Source organism: Dermacentor albipictus, chromosome 6, assembly GCF_038994185.2.
Source record: "Dermacentor albipictus isolate Rhodes 1998 colony chromosome 6, USDA_Dalb.pri_finalv2, whole genome shotgun sequence".
NCBI classification, from domain to species: domain Eukaryota; kingdom Metazoa; phylum Arthropoda; class Arachnida; order Ixodida; family Ixodidae; genus Dermacentor; species Dermacentor albipictus.
Window position 1 is genome coordinate 78113977 of NC_091826.1, and position 18795 is coordinate 78132771.

General features: G+C 45.4%; 1 protein-coding gene across 11 annotated transcripts in view; it reads right to left on the minus strand.

Annotated features, from left to right (window-relative positions):
* Positions 1-9412, minus strand: part of HUWE1 (HECT, UBA and WWE domain containing E3 ubiquitin protein ligase 1) — a 182475-nt gene extending 173063 nt beyond the window's left edge. For 10 of the 11 annotated variants that reach the window (XM_070540895.1, XM_070540904.1, XM_070540900.1 and 7 more), the window contains exon 1: positions 9202-9412. The gene's annotated coding sequence lies outside the window, so the exon portion shown is untranslated. Of the gene's footprint in view, positions 1-8815; positions 9048-9201 lie in introns of those variants that run through there. The other variant, XM_070540896.1, reaches the window with a different exon arrangement.
* Between the last annotated feature and the right edge of the window lie 9383 nt (positions 9413-18795).

The following is an 18795-nucleotide window of genomic DNA, read 5'->3' on the forward strand; positions in this document are numbered from 1 at the left end:
CATTGGCATGCAGGGCTCGCGTCACTTACAGCATTTAGTTGATAAAGTTTTCTCCTGCACACATCTGGCAGTGCAAGACAAGCGACATACAGCATTGGTACCATTTATGTTCCTGCTGCCAAAGAAAAGATCACTGCTCCTACTTGCATGCAAGTGCGTTCCACCAGCTGCCTCACTGCGAGAGCTGTAGCAGACGATCCGCATTCTTAGGTAGAAGTGGGCTATTGGTTTCCAGGAAAGTCTAGATGTATTACATTTGTGTACTTATTTTTAAGGGTACACAAACTACTGTGCATACGTATGCCATTAAAGATAAGCTTAATGCAACGGTGTGTTGCAAGCATCCCCGATGTCACAATGTGGGTAGCCAATTGGATAGCTCGCCCGACTGAAGTAACATGCACCCGCTACGTAGCAAGTGAAGCAACGGCTGATAACTAAAGGGAGTGGTTCCGCTGCGATCAGTAGTGATGCACATTTTTAAAACTTTTTAATAAATTACACAGCTTATGCAGAGCGCTTAAATGTGTCAATGATGAGAAGGACCTACCCGAATAATCCCAGTATGTTTGCACATAATCGTCAAAATCTTTTTCAGGGTCCTTTAGTATAACTATAGCTAGTGCGCAACACGACATGTCAAATATACACTGTGCTTCAGAGTTCGCCCGTTATAACTCTCGTTTAACTTACACTGGTGTTCTCAACTTATTACTAACAATTGATACTACAAAAAGTTCTGGAGCTGATGGAGTGCCAAACTAATTTTTACAGCGATACTCTGAATGGAATGCCCGGTACCTGACAATTATATTTAACAAATCTCTTGAGATGTCGACAGTTCCTCGTGTTTGGAAACAAGCTAACATTATTCCAGTCTTCAAATCTGGCAGCAAACAGCTAATCACTAACTACAGGCCTATATCGCTGCTGCCCACGTGTTGCAAACTACTCGAGCACATCATCCATAAGCACATCATTCAATATTTAACGGCAAATAACTTCCTATCTCCACAGCAGCATGGCTTTCGAGCAGGATTTCCTACAACAACGCAGTTATTAGAATTCACACATGACATAGCCACATCACTAAATAACCGCGGTCAGCTTGACGCGATCTTTATCGACTACTCAAAAGCACTTGACACGGTAAGCCATAAAAAATTGCTTCTAAAACTTGCTGCAATCTTTCCTGGTAATAAACTAATTGACTGGATATCCGATTACCTGCACCTGCGATTCCAATCCGTCACTTTTAATTACAAAACCTCTTCTATAGCCCAGGTTACGTCAGGGGTGCCACAGGGCTCAGTTCTCGGGCCACTCCTATTCATCATATATGTTAACGACATTATTGAAGTAGCCAGAAACACACAAGTGAAAATATGTCTTTATGCAGATGATTGTGTGATCTATTCTAACATTCGTACTCTTCGTGATCAAGAAGTGCTTAATAGCGTATTTTCATCCTTTTCAGACTGGAGTAAGACATGGCAGATGAGCATTAACTTCAGCAAGACTGTGGCAATGTCTTTTACTAATAAGAAACAGCCCCTAAAATTTACGTATAGCACACAAGGATACAGCATTAACGAAGTTAACGAGTTCAAATACCTTGGACTTACTATCACAACTAACCTTAGTTGGCATAATCACATCAATATAGTCTGCTCTAAGGCGATGCGAAAACTAGGGTGCCTAAAACGAACTTTAAAACACGGCACTAAAGAGTGCAAGCTTACGGCCTATAAATCACTGATTAGACCTGTTCTGGAGTATGCTTCTGTAGTGTGGTCGCCTTATCGCATACAGGATATTTCCAAATTAGAATCCATCCAGAAAAAAAGCTGTTAGATTTATTTATGGCCGTTACGACCATATCTTTTCACCGTCATCCCATGCACATGCTTTATCACTGGACCCATTGTCGTTTCGTCGCACGTGTGACCACCTAATCCTGCTGCACAAAATCGTTCACGGGTCATCTAACATTGAAGCGCCTATCTCGCTAACCACACCTACTGCGCGAGTAACCCGACGTACTCACCCATTAAACATAGATCCCTTCGTTCCAAAAATAGATTGCTACAAGTTTTCTTTTTTTCCACACACTGTTGAATTATGGAATAACTTAGATGGTTCTCTGCGTTCATTGCCGATTAATCAATTTCAGAAAGAACTGCCTAACCACGTTGGTTGACATGTTATGTTCATAAGTTATGTAACCCACCTCTGCTATGTCTCTAAAATGAGATAGCAGTATTTGTAAATAAATAAATAAATAAAGACACCCGTGGTGCCACCTATGGAGTATACGGTCCTTCATTTACGTGTTACATAATTTTGGAGGTTAAAATTGGATGTTATTTTTAAAGAGGAATGCATAGTATAAACAATATTTTTTGAACAGTGCACAAGCAGAAAATTAACTTTTTCACAGTGACGTTTCGCGTAACTAGATTTTTCATCGACACTGCTGTGTCAAATTTCGCCTGTGTATGAAACACGTCTATAAATAAACTCGCTTAAAGCAAGTACTCTTCTATACACCCTTTCACCACTAAAGACTGCCAAAAAATAGATTTGGAGACCGACAACAATGTTTTTCGCAAATATAAATTATTTTTCATAAGAATTGGTGCAACATTTGTAAAATTGTAGAACAATCCTAAATTTGTGAACTTTATGGAAAACTTGGGAGAGTTGTACAGGTATGTCAGGCACCTGCGCCATTTCAGAAAGGCTAGCTTTGGTGCTCGCTAGACAGTGGCATTGTAGAGATATGCCCCAAGAAAAGCAGCAACACTAGAGAATGCAAGCCTCATGCAACACTCCTTGAGGGATGAGGAAAACGAGAAGCACGCACAAAACATGCGAGCTGAATTGCCAAGCACACAAATGGACACAAGGCTCTGTATAGTAGGCAATGTGACTGAAAGAAGCCCCATTGTTCGGCATGAACCCACAGTTACATATACAAAAGTAAACTGAATGCACAAAGGTCCAGGAGTAGTGCAGAAATAACTCTAGATGAAAACCGAATACGTGGCAGCAGCTAAAGTGTGCACATTGATCCGTTGTCACACGGGATTGCCAACTTGTTTGTCTACAAAGTTTCTCTAACGTAGGACATTTCACAATCATTTTGCAACTTTCTGCATTTAGTTGAATTAGTGAATCCATACTAAGGGATAAAGTCATACTTGTTTATAAATTCGAGACATGACCAAAAGTTGGCAGCACAATTTACGAACATATTCCAGATGGTAGATGGTCCCTTTAAGGTCATTTATTTGCTGTTTTTATAATCGGACAGTAACCCCAGATACTAGGCTGACAGCGATGCAGAACTCAGGGAAAAAACTAATACCTATGACTAGAAAGTTTTTTTCAGCAGCACATGGTCCCAGCCTTTCGAATAATGCAGGCAATCACTTTACCGGAGCATTGCTTCTGTTATGACAATGAGCACTCAATATAAAAGCAACCTGATTGTTAACTGCATCTGTCAAAAGTATCACAACACGTGCGTGCAACACCTACTAAGACCTATAAAATTAGAATAGAAGGACTGAGGCTACGCACCATCAATGTCTAGTACGCATGCCTACCCATACACACAGCTCACTGTTGAATGTCGAAAGCAGGTTCAAAAGTTAATGATCAACCTAAAGCATCCCAAAACAGGACCAAACATCTATTGAAACCATTCATGTCTTGAAAGCAACACACAAATTCCTGTCAAATGCAGCAGTGTTTCTCAGTGCAACCATATTTGTCTATTGGTACTTGAGCCTGTGCCCTAATATACAGGGTGATCACTTTTAAGTTTTATGGGATGTTTAAAAATCATGTGTTACAGATAACATAATTCTAGTCCTTGGACTGGATTACTCAGAGAGGTGGGCATTACTTGCATGAGAAAAAAAAAATTGAATTTAAAAAATCACTAATTAGCTTCTTACACTATGGCACATATGGCCATTTACTAATTGTAGCCAGTTAGTTTCCAAGGCGCATCCACTTGGGAATGAATTTTGAGAATGACACCAATTTAGAGATATGCACCATCAAACTGGCCGTAAAATTACACTATTCCTTTTTTGGGGGGGGGGGGGGAGGAATGCTCCTTTATGCATTGAAACACAAATTAACTGGAACACCTGCGTATTTCGTCCCACACGTTAGGAAACATCTCAAAACTGGTTTCATCCTGGAAATTCATTTCAAGTGGATACATCTTGCGAATTCACTGTCTACAATTCGTACATTGCAATACGTGCCATAGAGTAATTAAGTTGTGATTACACCTTTATAAATTTGTTGAATACGTGTTTCAGTCTTTCGTGCTAATAATCTCCGACTCTTCGAATAATTCAGCTCAACGACGATAATTCTGCTATCTGCCACAGGCAATTTTTTTTAATTCCTGAAACTTAAAAAAGAGCCCTTCACAGGGCTCATTTGTAAATGTTTACAAGGGTGTGGCTGTACGGTAGCACTACAGCACTGACCGACATACATATGCAGCACTGACACACGTACAAGATTACCAAATAAAGAGTTAGATGTATAAATATCACTTCCGGCAGTTCTATACACTGTCACTAAAATGTCACAGCATTACTGGTCCAATGCTCCACTACCTTCATATAATGTCAATATATGCAGACTGAAAGGCAAGGGCTATCAATCCAAACAATTAAGTTATGCATTTCATTCCATTCTTGTAAATGCAGCCAGCATACAATTGTTTCCAGAAAATATTGCCACAGCAAGAGTGCAGGCCTCATGCACAAAAAATAAAATATGCATATATATGCACGCATGTGTGTGTGAAGTTGCTCCGTTTCCGGAAGCAAATTCTGATAGCTGCACAGATGGTGAATGCTGATGCCTGCACAAAGCTAATAATTATGGTAATGTGTACCAAGTTAGCTTTGAATAAGTTAAGGTTTTAATATAAACTATGAGGATTGTGTACAGTTAGGCAGGTGTGTAATGCAGTCGTGGCCTAGTTGGAGAGCACCCATTTCGGCTGCCCGAGGTTGTGGGTTCGATTCCCACCACCATCGGGCACCCACTGGTTCAAATGAGCACAAGTGTACCCTGGCCTGGCATTTCGGGTGAGATCTTGTACGCATTCCAAAATAGAACGGAGGCGTTCCGTTCCACCGAGCCGCAAACGATTGGTAAATTTGAACGATGAAGAACGCCATGACGTCAATTGTGATGTGATATCTGCTGTCAATCATTCCGTGGTGTCTGCTATCGAACGAACGCAACAGAACGGATGGCCTATTTCAAGATGTAAAGAACGGACCGCCTCCGTTAGATTTTGGAACGCGTACAAGATCGCACCCTTGGTTTCCTTCAGGGTTGATACGCTTGGGAAAGGAGCCTGCGCCCTAATTCCTGTCAAAACCTTCGTGAGCACAAAACCAGTGCTCTATGAACCCAGCAGAATGGGAAAAAAAAAACTTTTTGAAATGAACTGCTATCTGATTATGAAGCACATAAGAGTGTGGAGTACAAATCAATTTTGATCACCTGGGGTTTTTTAACATTACCATAAATCAATGTACACGAGCATTCTTGCCTTTCACTCTTATCAAAAGGTGGCCACAGAAATAGGGATTGGACCTGCAACCTCAAGCTAAGCAGTACAACACCACAGCCACTGGGCTAGAACCACAGCAATAACCAAATGAGTGCCAAGGGGAGACAAACAGACAATAGAGGACTTGGCGCTGCAATGTGATTAGGAAATTTGCATGCATTGGATAGGGCCAGCTGATTGGACAGGAACAATTGGAAGCTGCTGAAAAGACTGTCCAGCAGTGGTCGTATATCGATCGATAAAATGATCGTATGTAGATATTTATACCAAGTTTAAAAGTTGGCATATACTACAAAGCCAAAAAGATCCAAAAATTTTGGTGAAAAACACTCAAAATAGTTTTATCATCCAACCACTAAGTGCTCATAGTTTTCAGACTGCTCAGTACAAACGCAGAGATCAGGCACACTGCTCTACAGTTGCCACAAAAATGGCCTGCGCTACAAACAAACAGTAATGTCCATGAACTTTAACCATGAAACTTTGACGCATAATAGCAACGGAAATTTTCAGCTGCCGTTATGAAATGGTTCCATGAGAGTGATGTCGCTGTGGGCAAGCCTGAATGACTGAGTAGGTCTGACAATCAGCAGACTTTAAAATCTGCATTCTTTTGAAATCAGTTTCACCAATTTGAAACTAGTTTTTCTCATAACCGGATGCAAATAGAAAACCTTCAGATTATTGTTGTCACGATGACAACCTTAAACATCCTCTAAATACCAGGTATTTCACAATAAAATTGCAGTACTTGGCTGTTATGTTTGATTTGTCATAACCAGATGACCCGTATACTTTAAACTGCTGGTATTCGAAGCCGACACTAGCCTCGGCACACATTGCGCAGTACTTGGACTCTAGGATAACTATCCCAAGGTGTCATGATCAGTTTGCCACAACATTGCGAGATACAAGGCAATACACCTAAAAACAAGCAGCCCAGCTGATTGAGCCTAACAAGCAATGCTGCGAGACCCTTGAGAACACGGCACGCGAATATTCTGCCTTCCATTCAGTTGTTATAAGGGGACTCACTGGTCATGTTTCTTCATCTAGACTACCTATTCAGCAGCCACGTTGCCTTCACTGAACATCCAAAATATTTTATGCTTTCTTGCCATGTCAGTGCAAAGTCAACATTTTGTATGTTTGGTAATGGGAAAGTCATGCCCTTTACTTAACATACAGAGCAACACTGTTGAAAGTTTCTTAGTCATTAGTTCAGTTTGAAAATGTTTTGGCAGACACCATGATGTAATACATCCTGTAGAAAATGGTTGCAGAACATTAAGACAGCCTGCGCTAAATATCTGGTAAGAATTTACAAAAACTAGGGGTCAATGAACGCTACAAATATATGCTGCCTAGAAAATACACTGCTTAGCCTATACATTGCTGGTATAGTGAATGTATCAGTGAATGAGCAAAGTGTTTCTGGCTACTACAATGCAAGGATATTATCTTCCACCTCTCGCGACCAGCCAATTGTGCTTATCTGATAACGTAGATGGAATGTTGCTCAGACCACTGAAGAAGCAAAAAAAAATAATAATAATTGGAATATAGTTGGTTCTTTAAGCTGGCCTATATGTTGTGAATCACATTACCACAAATACTGTACGTCGCAAATGTAACAGCATTAAAACTCGAGACATTACGCACTTGAGACTTATCTGCGAGCATGGTACAGGTAACAGAAACCTTAATGATGGATTCCTGACAAATGACAGTACGTGTTGCAGAACCTCAGAGAAACCGATGTCCAGGGCATGACGTGATGCAGCCAACAACTTGTCAACGTCAGCTTCCTGCCCCAGCAGCTGCACAGCTACTTGGCACATGGTTTGCGAGTGTGTCACGAGATAAAAAAAGCACAAGCCATTCCCGAGCAATGTGAAACAGTTGTACGAGCAGCCTAGGTAAGAAACATGACCAGCGAGTCCACCTATAACAGCTGAATGCAAGGCGGGAGTTGTCAGAATATTCTCGTGCCCTGTTCTCGTGTGATGAAATGCCTGCTGCTCCTGCTACCGGCAATGCAATGATTCATTGAAAAGTTTGAACATATTGGACAACTGAGGTGACGCTATTCTATGCATATTTCTTGAAAGGGCCAAATTTAAAGTGTTAAAAACACCGGTGGCAACTTGCAACGACGCAGCGAATATTCGGAAGGCAAACCCAACTTTTGTTCACGTTATTCGAAGAGTCGCCCACACCCAAGAAAAAAAAAAACGTGCAGTTCAACACGCCCAACACTATCAGCCTGTCAACATAAAACTTTAAACCGCGTTGCTCGCGTGATACGATAGGCTCGAGCCCGAGTTGTCGGGCGTGTTTAGTGCAGACGACTAGGAGGGCGTTACATCGAGGGTGCCGAGCGCGACAACGCGCAGGAAGTGCGTCCCACCACAATGAGGCGAAAGTCATTGCGCCACTCGACAAACAGAGAAGGCGCCGGTTCTCGCTGCGGCATTGAGGAATGTAACTACGAAAGGCGCACGCTACCGTTTCGAAAATGTCCTTGGCAGAGGCGATTGTTCCCGCGTGGTTATTACCAATTGGGTCCTCGTTTAACGCCGGGGCGAAGCGCACAGACCGCTAGCCGAAAAGGAAAGGCGCCAACCAAACGGCTTAATCTAGTTAATAGAGATGTGACTGTTGGAAAAGTGCAGTATTCCTTGTCAAACACAAAGGGCGAGTTTCGCACGCTCTCTCGCGCCTACCGTCGGCGAGGTTGGCACCAAGTACGCACATCTTGGCGCAACACCAGCGGCGCAGTTCCTACGACCCACGAGGGAGCGTGCCCACGGAGGCAAATTTTGCGCGCCAATACGCCGTAAATGCGACGCGAGGCCGTCAGCTGTTTCCTCCACTAGCAAAACAAGAGCGGCCCGATAGGTTCAACAATCGTCGCGGTCACTTGGCACGCGCAATTGGAGAACGCACAAGGCAACGCAACGACTTGACGGGCTCGCGGGGGAGGACGACAGCGACACAGATCACCACTCGCTATTATGTTTAGGCGGCGGGTCCAACGAACCAGACGCCACAGAAGATTCGGTGCTTTTTGCCGTCCCTGCTCTTCGCACTGCGCTCGCACAACGGGCTTCGGAAAGTGGATGGGGGGGGCGAGTGGCCGGAGCGAGGAAAACTCGCGTCGGTGTGCGCCGACAAATCCCACTCGATGCCTACCTGCGGACGGCTGCTCGCACATCTCGGGCACTGCGACCGCGTTCGCGACCGAGGCGCGAGCACGAGTCGGGACTCCGGGCTCCCGCACCGCACGCGTGACGGCTTTTCTCGGCGATGTATTAGGCCTAACCGTCTTGACCGACGGCTCCGGCCCTTTACGATGCGAACCCGGCGTGGCGAGCAGCGCGCGGGCTTAAGCCCCGGGCTCGTACACGGGAAGCAGCGCACTCCGGCGAGCCGCACACAGCGTGCATCGCCGCGGCAGCCGGCAAACAATGACTTCTCGCGCGAGCACAAGTGCACAGAGGTCGCCATTATACCGAACTTGAGTGGACGCTGTTTATTCCGGGCGCCCGCTGACTTGCAAAAAGGACGCCTCTACTGACCTTGCCACGCAGAAGAATGCAACCACTTTTCGTTTCCGAGGTGCTCTGTCGTGTTCAAATCACACGCAGGCGCTCATGGCAGGCGTTGGGGAGAAAACGGCGACAAGCACACACCACCACCAACACGATTACCATGAACGGCGAGAACAGCACACAACTATGGGTTACAAACGAGGCGCACAAGTTTTCGCCGGCAGGAGGCAGCCAGGCAGTTTCCCGCTAACAGCCCGGCGCATTGCCCGGTGTGTTGATTCGCGAATGCGAACGCCTCGTCCTCTAGCGAACAACTTCTCAGTTTCAACAAGTTCCAGTTTCGGTATTACTGCCGTGCGCGCTTTACATTTTGATGAAACTCAGCCAGATTCTGCCGCACACCTATGATATTTCTTTTAGATTACATCAAAACATTCAATAAATTTTACCATCAGCTGCCGTTCTAAATTTATAAACAGTGCCAGGAAACTGGACAAGAAAGTGACACACGATAGAGTGAGCAGCCGTTGTTTACAAGTTTCATGTCTGAAGCCGGCTCACCTATGTACGAAGCACGGGTCATTCATAATATACGCTACCGGTGCCAGAGCCACAAGCTTGCGTTCTGCGAGACAACCTCGAGCATTCTGTACAGAATACAGTGTATTGAAGCCGAGCAGTAGTGAAATCATGCCTCATCTCGCCTGCATCAAGCTCCATGCTGTTGCAGAAATTATATGACTATATAATAATATTTATTACATCCTTCACGCCACAGTTACATGTCCAGCCCGCATAAGCAACATTGCTTGTGTGCGAGGCTGGGCAGTCGGCACGTAGTATTAATACGTGTACAAAACGGATTAATAAAACACTAAAAATTAAAATAAAATAGCATTGGCACATAAAAAAAATGGTAACAAAAAAAGATTGCTTACTGTGATATTGAATAGGCATGCACATACTATATGTCTATAAGAAAGATTAAAAAGAAAGACATTAACAGCAAATATAACTTCGCAATCAGGTTAGCACAATTCCGATAAGTAACGAAATGCGAAAAAGTACACACATATATATAGCCATCTTCTGAAAGTGCTCCGTCATTGTGCACATACCTACACATATATACCGAAGGAAAAGTTTAACAAATCTGGGCATCACATATCGCCCATGACCTTAAGAATCAATTGCTTTATTTGTTTAAGTGAGGCTGTTTTTTCATTGTCATTAAAATTAGCCGGCGCGTATAAAGCACGAGTCCTCTCGTCATGTGTACACGCTAGGCACACGTTCTTTTTTTTTTCTATCTGACGTAAGCAACAAGATTTCACGTTCAAGTTTTTGAAATTAGTAGAAAACAATATTTACACGCGTGGCGTCAAACAGAACTTGTTGTTCGCCAGAAAACATGTCCGACTGACCGGTACGTGCTCAAGACATCCTCCCCATGGCCAAGTGTGCCATAAGTGAAGCTATAGACATTTTTTTTTCTTTCTTGGGGGGGGGGATGCGGTTAATTGCCGTAAATCTAGAAGAAGCAAAGCCTTAAATTGTTATTCCGTACCTTGTGGTCGATTCGCCAAGCGACTTTAAACCATTTTACGAACATTTGCATCGCACGAAGATGTTAGGGCATACAAATGAGCGCATCGTAAACGCCGTGCAAGCTCTTCAATGTGAACATTCCATGAAAAAGCGTGTCGTCGAAGATATTTTGTGTTCCTTACCAGAGTTACCGGAAAACGGGAGCATGTATCGCAGTCCCCGTGTGGAGAGGAACAGGGGAAATATACCGTATTTTCGCGATTCTAAGCACCCCCCTCTACTTTCACGAAAAAAAATTGGAAAAGAAGTTTGCATGCGAATCTAAGCACCCCCTATTTGTTAGGAAGAGCGCGTAGCCAAGGCCGCCAAGCGCGCTTGCTCGCTCTGTCATCGAGCCGGAGTCCCGAGGTGGAACGGCGTCCGCGGTGCGATCTTGCCGCACAGCCGGACTGCAGAGCCGCGCGGACTCGTGAGTGGCAGTGCATGATAGTGACTAAGCATCCCACACAAGCGGTGGGCTCACTGTCTGCACCGATTTTCCTTTTGGATGTTTGCAAAATAAAATGTTATTTCTCGCACCCGTCTCGTCGTGATGTCGCAGCGAAAAGGGGGGGGGGGGGGGTCATTCCAGATTTTAACCCCCTCTCACTTTGGGCATCGCGATCATGAAAAAATGGGGGTGCTTAGAATCGAGTAAATACGGTAGTATAGTGCCACTTTCGAAATATCCGCCTCCAAAATAGCCTTAAAGATGTGTTGACGTTCCATTTAAGTTCGCCTCGAATTGCTTAACTCACACTTTGGGGAAACTGTTAACTGGAACGCCGATGTATTTCGTAGCACATCAATCAATCAATCAAAAAGTGAGTTTTATTTAAACAATTCAAGGAATAGAACAAAAAAGGGCCCCTATAATGTGCACCTTTGATAATTCTCCTCATCCCCCCTCTGGATTTTCCTGGTCTTTTCTTCACATGTCGTAGCGCCAACCGGAGGCGATTTTTTCATTACGTGCCACACATGGACCCGCTCTGCGTATGCTTAGCCCTGCCACGAACATGAACTTCAGGATAACCTCCAAATATATATATACAATAAAACAAATTTGCAGTAACAACGTGTCATTATTCGTCGGTCTGCGACCGCTATAGTGGCAGGTACCGTGATCTTCCGTATAAACTTCAAGTGCGATTAGGTCTCATCGCGCACCGCATGCCGTGGGTGCGAGGGCAAAGGTGAGGGTGAGCCGAGAAGGATGGTACATAGGCCAATGTAAAGAGGCATTGCATAGGCTTGATGCCAGCTGTTTTCTCACGCGCCCAATGTTAAGAGCCCGGCCGGACTGGACTACGCGGTCTCGTCCTTCCAGTCCTGCCGTGGTTGAAGGTGCTATGGGAGGAAAGCCCGCGTTTCCTCCTCTAGCTCGGCTGTGCATGGCTCTCAGCGTGGCTGAGCGCACAGGCGGCCCGCGTGCCGCACTGTGAACCTAATCTGCCGTGGGTGCAACGTCAGGGAGAACCGACAAGGCTTCTGATTTCACGTGCACTGTATATTCCCAGTGGTGTAGGTCGCGTAATCTTACGCTTCGAAGACGTGGTTAACCGAGAGGTAGCGCGAAGCGATAGCTCCCCTCTCTGCTGCCGGCGCTCTTCATCACGCCAGCGTTGTGACAGCGAGTGAGATCTGTTCGCCTGTGACGCCATGCCTGTTAATTTATTTACTAAGGGAATGTTCACTGCAATTTACTACAATCATTACTTCGTGTAGTTGTCCAATAATTTCCTGTCGCTGTCAAGGCATCGCCTTTTAGGCGAAGCTGACATTTCTTTTTCTCTCTCTCTCTCTGACGGGACACAAGCGCTCTAGTTCCTCCCATATTCGCCGTTTTCCCGTAATACCATTCGGGCGAATGAAATTTCCTTCCAGAGGTTTCATTCGGGCTGCAGACGTGGTCTGCAGGGCCACGATTTTGTAGCGATGCCTTCCGCTTGATTCTATGCCACTCTTATCACCTACCTTTCACGGACGGCTGTTCCCCCTGATAACGGGGTGGAGCGTCTTTCTGACCACAGACGAAGCGCGAAAAGAAATAGTATCGGAAAAAGGCACCGCCGTAGAATCGCGGCCCTGGTCCCATCTCCTCGTTTCAACTCCTGAAGACTCTGTGAACTGTCCAAATCACCCAGGGACGAAATTTATTGCCAAAGAAAGGGAGAGGGGAGAGCAGAGGTGAAGAGAAGACGCACGTATTGTGCATTCAAATCATCCGCAGCTTAATTCGAAGAAGAGGCATAATGTTCGTTATCACTTTCATTTCTTTACGGGTACTGAATGGGCCTGGTGTTTGGAGCGCTAAGGTTTTCTGAAAAAATACATGATGACAGAGCATGTTATGTAGTGGGCCAGCACTGGAGAGGAGTGGGGCGAAATGGGCAAACTATTCTCGGCATGAAGCCTTCAGCGACGTTAGTTCCTGAAAGGGACAAAATATAATGGCCACGATCGGAGGGTACAGGAGTCGTGAAGCAGCTCAGTTTATTCGAAATTTCGTGCCATGCATTACATAGGCGGCCTCGCAAAAGATACTGGTGAAATAGTATTTTGTAGCGGCACACCGTTTAAGTAGTTTTTCAAAGTTTAGTCCAGCTAACCTACTCACAAGTAAGAAACATGTCCATTGAAGGTTATTCCCCGCCCCGTTCCTGACACACTATCCGGTAATGCCTCTTCACCACGGCAATACTGTTAGTGCAGTGAAGACACTGCGCGGAACGGGGAGGCATGCCAACCGTTCCATTTATCCTCGCCGCTGCGAGCGCGACACTAACCTTGAAACGCCGCAGCGACGCAGCAACATTTGCAGCCCTGCAAAATGACTTAATTGAAGAGGCATCCTTCCTCGAACAATGACAGAGGCGACGACAGCTTCGTGAACGCCTACAACGACATACACCGAAGGAAGATTCGCTGCCCGCCAATTTGTCGCGCGCATGTCATCTACTCGTGCACAAGGTCCTCACCGGCACTGCACTTACGCTGGATGTACGTGCACGCTGGCGTGCACACCAAAAAAATGGATCAGTCGTTTATGAACCCCCCTACAATGCAACGAAACGCATTTGGCCCTAAAGTGAATATTAAAATTTTGCATAATTGATCTTAGTTGATTAACTAATTAAGCGGAATAGAAAAAAGAAACTCTAAGGAACGCCACATGAAGGCAAACTATAGATGCCGTTGGTTTTCATTCAGCTGCGGCTAACCCCTCCCCCCCCCCTCTTTTTTTTTTTTACATCCGTTCAAGTTACGTAAATCACCCTGTTTACATCGCACGCACAAAGGTATGAGCCACCTGCAGATCGCTTTCAAGATAAGGCGCGCGAGACCGCGCAAAGTACGCAATTGGTGCTGGAGTATAACGCTCTAAAATGCTATAGCGCTCTAAAACTGCAGAGCACACAAGGACGGACGCCCGTCCATGTATGCCCGGGGGAGATGTGCCCCCCATTCTTCTCGACCTGTCAGGGGTTAAATACGAGACGTGCAGATATAGGCTGCCGCAAAATATAATTACCAGCACTTATATTTTTGTTCCGGAAGTGTTCCTTACAGGCTATTCACACTTAATCGCAGCTATTTAAAACATTCTTTTGTTTATGACGGTAATAACTTGGGGTCGTCATATGTGTGCAAGAACGAGCTCCGGACAGACAGACAGACAGACAATGAACTTTATTTGATCCTGAGGAGCTTCAGCGGAGGCCCCTATCGGGGACCCGCGGAAGCCGCTGGCCGCGTCCAAGTCGGGGCAGGAACGCCGTGATGTTCCGCCCTTTCTCGGGCCCTCTGGATTGCCTCTAGTTGTGTCTGGAGCGATGGGCTCCGGAGTGCCTCTTCCCAGTCGGCTTCGCTGGAGAGAGGGCCGTTAGGTAACGCGGGGCATTGCCAGAGCATGTGCGCTAAGGAACAATAGATCTCATTACAGTCCGGACAGCTCGAATCGACGTCTCTGTAGATACGGCTGAGAAAGCCCAGCGAAGGGAATGAGCCCGTCTGGAGCATTCTAAGTAAAACTGTCTGAGACCTGTCTAACTTCGGGTGAGGAAGAGGATAGGCCCTTCTGCTAAGCCGATAGTGAGATGTTATCTCGTGAAAAGTAAGGAGCGGATCGTTCTGCTGGATTTCATCCTCCGGAACATTCTCATTCAATTACATAACTAAACTAAGGAGTTCGTTGCCTCGAAACGTGATAAGCAGAGAAAGCACTCACACTTCTAGAACCGAATTAGGACTGCAATCTTTTCTTTATCCTGGAACATTTGCGTACAAAAACGTGTATTTAAAAATATTTACGAAAAAAAAATAACAGGATGCGAGCAAAACAGTAGCCAAGGTGGCCCGACAAGAACTTTCATCTTCTCTCTGCCTCTTCGGTATTGTCTAGCAAGACGCATGGTCTCTTAATTCTCTTTGGCACTTTTGTTGTCATCCGCTTCATTACTTCTTTTTTCAGCCCGTCCTCGTCCTATGCCTCGATTCTTCATGTGTATAACTTTTTTGCGCTTTCTTTTATAGCTTCTTCCACTTTTATCCGCTATTAACCCACCCCACCTTGAACCCAACAGTTTTACTACGCCCCTCCGACAGTGTGTTACTCGTCCCTAAAATCAATCATTATAACGCTATGTTACGTCGGTACAACTCGTGTACGTATATTATCAATTCGCGGTCAAACCATCACTGTCCTGCTTCTTGGATCTTGCAGCTGTTAGCGCGATTTTGTTAAAAGCTGCATTCTCAAAGTGACACTATTTATTATACTTGTATTTTTTACTGTTATGGCCTGTTTCACACATGCTGCGATTTCTTCTGCGATGGTGTCAGAATTCTGACACCATGTATTAAATACACCTTTGTATGTTTTCTTTTTTTATCGATACCTTGTTCATTGTATTTCTGAACCTTCTTTATTGTTTGAAATAGGATATGTGCACTCGCTATAATCTCCTTCTATGTTACCCCTTGGGTGTTGAAATAAATAAAATTAATAAATGTGCATCGCTCGCTGTCGTATCGGCATGATGGTGCGTACGAACTTCGGCCAAAATGAAGACGCGCCAGCAGACTGACGTGAAAATGTCAAAAATGCATGCAAGTATATAAGCTTTGTAAATGAAGATCTGGAGCACTTATTCCACAGGCCTGCAGCTCTTGTTGCTTGAGGCAACACTTCGAAACAGCTGTGCCCAAGTTTTACTGCGAAGCTGCATAGCTCTACCTTCCAGTGGTTCTGTTGTCTCCGCCGGCAAAGGCTCGGGGAGCTTGCGCCGCCTGCTCCGCTGAGTTCCTTGCAGCCCCGGCAGATGGCGCTCGCCTCCGCGCATGCGCGCTTTGTGGTATGCAATGGAAACAGTGAGCAGACAGTGTTAAAAGAGAACCAGGAAATACCGCGGCTAAAATAATACAAATACCTTGAAGTATGGATAAACGAAGGCGATAGATATCTGGAGACACAGGAAAAAATAATATGAATGATTAAATAAATAGACATAAAAAACAACAGGCAAGAGTGCCCTTTATTCTCCCTGCTTTTTATGATGTACATGGTGAGAATGGAGAGGGCGCTGGAAGGAAGTAATATCGCGTTTAATCTCTCATACAAACAGGCAGGTACAATCGTAGAGCAGCAGCTTCCAGGTTTATTTTATGCGGACGACATTGTGTTGCTAGCTAACAAGCAGAGTTATTTGCAAGGTCGTGCTAATATCTGTGGCCAGGAAGGCGAGAATTTAGGTATTAAATTTAGTGTTAGGAAATCAGGTGTTATGGTATTCAATAAAGACAGTGAACAGACAGTGGCAATACAGAGCCAGGAAGTACCTCGAGTAAAAGAATATAAATGCCTTGGTATATGGATAAAAGAAGGCAATAGATATATGGAAACACTGGAAAAAACAATAACAGTAAAGGGGAAGATAAATGCAGCCATAATGAAAAACAGAGCGCTATGGGGATACAATAGGTACGGGGTGTTCCGGGGTATGTGGAAAGGTGCAATGGTTCCAGGACTTACATTTGGAAATGCGGTTGTTTGCTTGAAATCAGGGGTACAATCGGGATTCGATGGCAACCAAAGGTCAGTGGGATGCCTCGAATTCGGCGCTCACGGGAAGAATAATAATGAAGCTGTGCATGGTGATGTGGGCTGGTGAAGTTTTGAAGTGACGGAAGCTCAGCGTAAAATTGATCTTGAAGAACGACATGAGGAACATGTAAGAAAGTAAATGGGTTACGAGAGTATTTATCCAGACATTTGTACAGAAAAACATTGATTCACAGTGGAGGAAAAGAACTATGAAACTTAACAGCAAGTATGCGACCGGTATGGTGAGCAACATATAGCAACAAAGAACATCTAGCGGAAAGTCAGAGTGGCTGAGGTAATCTCATAGGTGGCGGGAACGGAAAAGAAACCTGCTATGAATAACTGCTTAAGAGGAAAAAAACGAAATCAAGAAAGAAACAATTTATGGTAACTGAAAGCGAAGCTCATGACTTTTCGAAGCGAGATCAGGATGCCTTAGAACACGCACTTATAAAACGAGATATAGGAAGGAAGAAAAAGCATGTGCTTGCTGCGGTAAAAGTAAGGAAACGGTAGAACACGTGCTATTAAAATGTGAAGATATCTACCCAGCTGCCGTTTTAGGCTCCGCTGGCATACTTGAAGCCCTTGGGTTCAGTGATCGCAGGGGGAAAGTCAACATGTCCGCAAAAGAGAGTAGTAATTAAGAGGCTATTGGAGGTTTGGTAACAGAAAATTATGGAGACTACAACAACAGAGGCGTAAATAAACAGAGTTCCAAGTAATGGTTCGCAACGTTTGATGCTGGGGATTCTTTGCGTTTGTGTGTTTTCTCAGAAATATAGGTAGGACGTATACATTAGGCAAAGTAAGAACAAGAGCTTGGTGGCGCTGCCCACCGCGCCGTTTCAAAGGGGACGCTCATAGCATCCATCCACACCCGCGGCGCCCATGGAGGAAGGAAAAGGATGGGAGCGAGCATACCGCAACGCGATTGAAGCCAAACCTAATGGCCCAACACGTGATCGCACGTCAAAGTGCGCGGTTTGTTTTAGCGTTCCCACTCTGCAGCCAGAGCCACGGCAGGGCAGCCGAACAAACGCGCACCCACGGAGGAAGGAAACTAAGGAGAGGCCCTGACGTCACTCTTTCTGAAGCTAAAGTGAAGCCGGAAGTTGGCGTTGCTCATGGCGTTGCTCCGCCTATCGGGCCAGCTGTCCTCTCTTGTTTACATTTCTCGCAAAACCACGCCGCGCTGCGCGCAACCGTGCTGCTCGGACGCGTGCGCTCCGCAGCAATACTAAGTAGTCGTTAGCACGTTAGCATGATTCCGCGAAAGAGGGCAACATTTCCCGCGGATATTCCTTCGTTCGTAGCCATTTCCGTGGCGTGGTACATTGCGTACAGCGTTGCATGCGCGTTCATTTCACGAACTTTAGTTCCTCCTGTCCCACCTGGCCACAGCAACATCCGGGAGAGCACGGTCAAGATAACGCAGCGCAACAAAACACGGAGACCAACGCAAACCTGCCCGCACGGCGCCTTTGCCACGGCACCAAACCTACGGAGCAACACGTGTGAGCGCACAGAACCAAAACAAAGCCGCCATTGTGGCCCAAAAGGCGTGGCCGCTACGACAAAAAAATAAAAAATCAGCAAGGAAGAGGAGAACGTACTACGTCACTTCCTCCACACTTTCCTCCTAGCGCGCGGAGGGGGTAGGCCCTCTCCAAAGTTTCCTTCCTCCATGCGCGCACCGAATAAAAACAACTGGAATAGCTACTGGGAACCAAACGTCTCAAGCAAATGTCGATTCTTGCTTCGTGATCTCGACGCAAGAGGTCACGTGTTGGACCACCACTGTGGCTTCACGGAGCGTTCACTTGCCGAGGCTCCATGGTTGCGTCAAAACCCACTCCTCAGAAACTGCAGAGGAGGCGGCGATAGCGCTAGCTATAGGCAATACTAAAGCTGACCTAACTTTCAGC